Raw genomic sequence first — 7,158 nt, forward strand, 5'->3', positions numbered from 1 at the left:
ATTCTTCTTTTAGGTTCATTCTTTTTTTGTTAACAACTAATCAATACCTGGACACAACCCTGTGCGGGTTCTAGTTTCTAGAGACTTAGTAGCAAGCAATGTGGACGGGGAGCCCTGCATTCAAGTGTAGCTGGTGATAGAGGCAGTAAGGGGAAATTAAGTAACAATATACACAGGAGAGTCACAATGTAGCCCAGTCGGAGGAACTTCCATTGGGAAGAAGACGTTGGAATGAAGATTTGAAAGAAGCAGGTGGGATCTTCAGAGAGGAGAACGCCTCTCTGGGGGGACTGCAGCATGAAGGCTCTGAGATGAGAGTGTGCTTGGAGTAGAGTTACTCCGAGATCTCTCAGATAAAATGCCCGGACAGTAACATCTTATGAGGTCAGCTTCACTTGTGGTTTCAGAGTATCCCAGTTCACCGGGGCAAGGAAAGTGAAGTGAAGAAGTTTGATCTGCAGAGGTAGGAGCGTAATGGTCATACCACAGAGGCAGAGCAGACGGCAGAGACTCTCCGAGGAGGCCCCGTTCTTAGAGCTCTCCTTCCACCATCCTGCTTCTTAAAGGATCCTCGGTCTTTAAAATAGTGCTGCTTACGGGGACCGAGCACTCAGAACATGAGACTAGGAGGGCTCAGAATACGAGGCTAAGTGTTTCCGAATCGGAATACCTGGTGCATTCAGTGATATGACCAGCACAATGAAGAGGGAACTGAGCAAGCCAGGGGAAGAATTCACATAGACCGGCCTAAGACACCAAAGGATTCTGGGGAAGGACTGGGAGCTGTTGGGGGTGCGGGGGTGGGGGGAGAGGTGTGGGTAGAATCCTCGGACCTGTTTTGTGTTTTCAGGGATTTCCCAGTTGTTACATTTATAACAGACTGACAGGTGAAAGCAGAAACATGGAGATGAGATCAGAGACCTCTACAGCTATCCAAGTAACCGAACACAGGTCTGTACTCCAGCGGTGGGGGTACGTACAGGCAGTACAGGCAGTGAGATATGTGTGTGTGTGTGTGTGAGAGAGAGAGAGAGAGAGAGAGAGAGAGAGAGAGAGAGAGAGAGAGAGAGAGAGAGAGAGAGAGAAGAGGGTTTGTGAGCCACCATGTGGTTGCTTGGAATTGAACTCAGGAACTCTAAAAGAGCAGCCAGTGTCCTTAACCTCTAAGCCATCTCTCCAGCCCAGAGAAGAATATATTTTGAATAAATTTGGAAAGTCAAGAAAAACATGGTTTTGTTGTAAGAGTAGGAAGTCAAAGATCTCCTGTAGTAAAAATTACTTCATTCATTAATATTTTATTCTTATTTTTTTCCTTGTCTCATGGTTAGGTGCAGGGTCTCAAGGACCTCTCAGGCTGAGCTCTAAGTGACCCTGTGACAGCAGTTTTAGGACCCCAGGCATGTGGAACCACACTTGATCTATGCAGTGCTGGAGATTAAACCTAAGGTTGCACGTGGTGGGCAAGCATTGTACCAATCAAACTACACCCTCGGTGGATTCGTTTTGAAGGATATCCCTGCTCACTATGAAAAGCTTTGAGAGGTATATTGATAAAGTCCATTCTAGTGACACCCAAATGTCATGACAGCCAGAGTCATAGGCTAGGTTACAATTTATAGAAGTGTTACTATTATACTGGACCCTTAGCGACTATGAAAACAGAGGCCTGCGCCGGGGAGATGCAAGGACATGGAGTAGAAACACCGTCAACAGGGAGCAGAGTGGAAAAATCAATTTCTTTCTACTGCCACGATTTTCCTCAAGACCGACATTCTTGTTTGTTTAATTTCCTTTTGTAGATGGTGTGGTAGCCTACCACCAAGGCCGGGAAAGCGTAATCATGAAGTGTGGGGTCTCCCTAGGAAAGATTTCGGGGTGCCTTTGAGGGCTAGGATGGTATCGCACTTCAAGGTGACTGCTGGGATTAGACTCCCACCTGCAGTGAGTTGTGACTTCTGGAGACTTTTTGCGTCGTGATAGGTGAGGTTGGGAGGGGGATGTGTGCCGGTCAGCTAGAGCGGAGATGTGATGGGGTGCTGCCAAAGGCCCAGAGACAGATAGGACATTCCTATCGTCCCTGCCATCGCTGCAGAGCCCTCCAATGGCAACCACCCCCGAGGCTGAAACCACAAAATAAAGAAACCACCCCAAACCAAATCATGGAGTGGGCAACAGGAGAGAAATAGTGTCGTCCCGTCCACAAAGTGTCAAAGGGGCCTTTCGGGCTGACGAGAAACACCTCGAGTTGCGCCTTCGCTTTGGTTCCAGACCCGGCATTCCTAGGAGTCGACTTCCATTCTTGCCCGGCCGTCCTCTCCCCCCCCCCCGCCCCCCCAAGAGAGAGGAAGTGGCTTTTCTTTTTGTTGAAAGATCTTGAGTGGGTCGGATCAAGGAGAATCTGTTTGAAGACGTTTTATTCCCGGAGAAATTAATGGGCAGGCCATGCACAAGAAAAGAGACAAATTGTTCTTTTGCTTCCAAATAAATGGTTGTTTTTGTGACACTGCCTGAATTTAAATGGTCTTCAGTTTGACTGTGAAATTAACACCTCTTTGAGGTTAATGGTGGGGGTGGGGTGTCATTCACACCTCTTCCAGAGCTATTGTTTGTCTGGAATGCAGAGGGAGCCGCTGCAGCAGGCAGGCCTCTCTTCCCTAACCTCCTCTCCAGCGTTGACCCAAACTGCCTTCTCGTCCCCCGAGCTCTGGCAGAGGCTCTGCCTCATTTCTAGTGTTTGAGTTCCACACCAGAGGTCCCGTTGCCTGAGGGACCTTTGCCAGAGGTCACAGAGCCAGGAGCCGAGACCTGGCGCGGTATCCTGGTTATTAGCCGAGTGCCTCTAAACCCATCCAGGTTGGATTGGGGATTTTGTTATTTCTTAGGTTTGGCTTTCTTAATTTATTGGCACATTATTTCTTCATAGTGTTGGGCTTCATAAATGATGTCTTTGCTCCCTGTCTTCCCGTCCTTCTTTCTCCTCCCTATGTTTACCTTATTCCAGTCTGTTTTCATGTCCTGGGACAGACAGACAGACAGACAAGCAGGCAGGCAAGCAGGCAGGCACACGCGCACACACACAGAGGAGGGGAGTATTTTCTTTATCCATTCATCTGTTGACAAGACTCTGAGACAGGGTCTCACATTTGTAGCACAGTCTGGCTTTGAACTCACACTTCACTGGAGTTCTGGGATTACAGACGTGGGTTGTCACACATGGCCTTAACCTTTTTTTTTTTTTTTTTTTTTTTTTTTCCCTGCCTAAGTTTCCTTCCTTGACTAAAGCTCTAGGAGTTTCTGGACCTTAGAATTGATGCTTTCGAATTGGAGAGTCTTAAGCCCTGTGTCCTGGTGCACTTCCTGTGAGGTGAGATTAGGCACAGTCACGGAAACAATTAGTAAACAAATGGTCTCTATGAGCAGTCGACTTGTAGAAGCTGATTTTTCTTTTGAGAGAAGTTCTGTGGAGTTGAGTGTCACCAGCCCCTACAGAGCCCTCAGCTTGCAGCGAGCTCTGTTTGCCTGTCACAGCTCCCACGTTTGCTAGCTGATAGAAATCACAGTAAGCCGGAGGGAGGTTCAAGCCTTAATCAAGTGAATCCCCCTGTTCACTGAAGACTCAAGAAAGGGATAGCAAAACTACCAAAGGGAGGGCAAGAAAGGAAGGAATATGCTGATGTGCGTTTTGTTACAAAGATAGTAATATAAGCCTATAACATAAAACTGATAGGTTGCTTCTCCGTGGTTGATGAAATAAACCAATCCAAACCAGATTAGATTTGATCAAAAGCAGGTTTATTGGGAAGCTGCTCTCTGGTAGTTCACGGGCCTAAAGGATTAAGGTCAGGCATGTCGCCAAGGGTATCGGGAGAGAGAGAGAGAGAGAAAGGGCAGGCTTGGAAAGGGAGAAGAGAAGGAGAAGAAGAAAGAGACCCAAAAATGTCTGGATTATATAGGGAGGAGCCTCTGGGGGAAGGGCAACCCAGCCCCTGGATTGGAAAGTTAAGATTTGGGGTCAGGGTATGCTGGGAAGGGACTGAGGGATGCTGGGAGAACTTGGAGGCCAGGTCTGCTCTGGTATGTAAAATACCCGTCCTGGGGTCCTAAACCAAGCAAATACTTAGAAAGATATCAGACAAAAGGAAGAAAATTAAGTATCTATAAGATGCACATTTGACTGCCATGGACTTGATTGCTCCTGTTCAGATATTTTCCACAAATATACTTTTTTGAAGAAGTCCTTCTGGGCCCGAGAGATGACTCAGCAGATACTGGTGCTTACTGAGTCAGCTTGACGACCTCAGTTCAGGAGAGCAGAGTCCACTAGGCTGTGCTCTGACCTCCGTACTTACCCTGAGGCATTTATGCCTCCCCAGCATGTACACACACACACACACACACACACACACACACACACACCACACACATCACACACACACAGAGGTATACACACATCTGAACACACACAGGTACACACACACACACCACACACACACATCACACACACACACAGAGGTATACACACATCTGTACACACACAGGTACACACACCACACACACACACAGACACATACATACACACAGACACACACACACACACAGAGGTATACACACATCTGTACACACACAGGTACACACACCACACACACACACAGACACATACATACACACAGACACACACACACAGACACACACAGACACACACACAGACACACACACAGACACACACACACCACACACACACCACACACACACCACACACACACCACACACACACCACACACACACCACACATACACACCACACACACAGAGGTATACACACATGTGTACACACACAGGTAGGTACACACACATACACACACACACCACACACACACCGCACACACACACACACACTTACACCACACACACACCACACACACACACTCACACCACACACACACCACACACACACGGAGGTATACACACATGTGTACACACACAGGTAGGTACACACACATACACACACACACCACACACACACACTCACACACACACACCGCACACACACACACTCACACCACACACACACCACACACACACTCACACCACACACACACACCGCATACACACACACACACCACACACACACACCACATACACACACCACACACACAGAGGTATACACACATGTGTACACGCACAGGTAGGTACATACACATACACACATACACACACACACACACACACACACACACACACACATGCAACCATAGCAAATGCAACCAAACATAAAAATAAAGAAGCCAAACCCTTTCAGACCATCTTTTACCCCATTTGCTTCAACTAAACACACACACACACACACACACACACACACACACACACACACACACCATAAATAGAAATCCACCCGGGATTTATAAATTCTTATCTTACCATAGCTTTGAGTGGTTCTCATTTCCATCCCTTTTTGTGTTAGATGTTTGTTTGCTTGTTTTTGTTTGTTCTTGAGACAGTCTTGTTGTCAACCAGGTTAGGCTCTTTTTTAAAAAAAAAAATTTATTTCCTTGTTTATTTTATGCGAATGAGTATTTTCCCTGTGTATTTGTCGGTCTGTGCACCACATTCATGCCTGTGAAGGCCACAAGAGGGTATCAGATCCCCTGGAACTGGAATTACAGATGGTGTAGGTGCTGGGAATTGAACTTGAGTCCTCCGGCAAAATAGTCAGCATGCTTAACCTCTGAGCCATCTCCCCAGCCCCAAGACTGGCCTTAAACTCAAACTCACTAGAAGTCGAGGCTAACCTTGAACTCCTGATCTTCTTTTTCCAGCCTGCCAAGTGCTGAGTTTATAGATCTGAGCCAGCATCCTAGACTCTTTATCTACTGATCTATCTGCTACATCTGTGTCTACATCTGATGTCAACTTACCTGCAGTTAATACCTTGTTACTTCATTTCGTGGACATATTTAATTTACTTATAACAAATTCCTCTGTGGCACTGTTGACAAAGATGGGGGTGTCCCTCTTAGTCTGTTGGCACACGTTACAGGCCATTTCTTCAAGTCCACATTAATGTCATCCCTCCGACCCCAGGTGACTGATAGGTGAAACTTTGAGGGCTTGGGTGGCATTTCAAGCACAGAGAGTCTTTGAAAATACATCAAGGGCTTAAGAAGTCAAGCTGGTTGGTTGACTGGTGCCTCACAATCTGCCTCAGAAAAGTCTCTAAGGTGACATTTATACAGAGTAACTTTTGGTGTTTTTATGATCTCTGGTAAAGGAGTGGGTGTCAGTCAAATAGGAAGGGCTTTCCCTCTAGGGAGCCGAAAACCCAACTTTGACACATAACAGACTTCAGTTAGAAAGCTTAGAGCAACAATAATTCAAGTAAAGATTTAAAATATGGAGACTTTCATCCTGGAACATTTTATTTTACATTTGGAGATAAGGTGTGAGTGTGTGAGCGTGTGGTCTGGATGACCCGGAAGTCAGGACCCTCCTGGGGTCTCTCGAGTGCTGGTGGATCCTGCCCAGCCTGAAATTCTTTTTGTTTTGTTTTGTTCTATGAGATGACGTTGAGTGCCTGATTCTCCTCCCTCAGCTTCCCAAGTATCTGAGGGCAGTTACAAATCAATTCTACGTTCCCCAGCTTTGAAAAATCCCATTTTTAACCCATGGGGCAGAATAAACTAGAAGCAGCCTAAACGTCCGTCATTAGGGGAAAGACCATCTGACCCTGCCTTAAGCGTGTGGTAGAATGTGATCACAAGCTCTGTTTGCTTGTCTGGTTTTTTTTGAAATGATGTCTCCCTGTGTTGCTGGCTGGCCTAGTTACTCTTTTGTCAACCTGAAACAAATTAGAGTCACCCTGGAGGAGAGACCCTTGATTGCCAGATCCCTTCTAAGATTGTCCTGAGTGCACATCTATAGGGCATTTTCTTGATTAATGATTGACAGTTGAGGGCTCAGTCACCGGGGTGGTGTCTCCCAGAGGCAGGTGGTCCTAGGTTGTATAATAAACCAGGCTTCGAAAACTCTCAGAGCAAGTGTGCAAGCAGTGTTCCTCTGTGGTCTGCTCTCTGCTCTGACTCTTGCCTCCAGCTTCCTGCCCTGCTGGAATCCCTGCCTTGGCTTCCCTCAGTGACACCTGTGAAATGGGTAAGCTGAGTTA

General features: G+C 46.7%; 1 long non-coding RNA gene across 2 annotated transcripts in view; it reads left to right on the forward strand.

Annotated features, from left to right (window-relative positions):
* Positions 1-222: 222 nt before the first annotated feature.
* The window catches only part of LOC102548091 (uncharacterized), a 7,982-nt gene continuing 1,046 nt past the window's right edge, over positions 223-7,158 (forward strand). The window contains exons 1-4 of one of the 2 annotated variants that reach the window (XR_015628245.1): positions 234-384; positions 851-951; positions 1,329-1,542; positions 3,264-3,364. This is a non-coding gene — a long non-coding RNA (uncharacterized LOC102548091). Of the gene's footprint in view, positions 385-850; positions 952-1,328; positions 1,543-3,263; positions 3,365-7,158 lie in introns of both variants that reach the window. The other variant, XR_015628244.1, reaches the window with a different exon arrangement.

The sequence above is a fragment of the Rattus norvegicus genome, chromosome 8, assembly GCF_021556685.1.
Source record: "Rattus norvegicus strain SHRSP/BbbUtx chromosome 8, alternate assembly SHRSP_T2T, whole genome shotgun sequence".
NCBI lineage: Eukaryota > Metazoa > Chordata > Mammalia > Rodentia > Muridae > Rattus > Rattus norvegicus.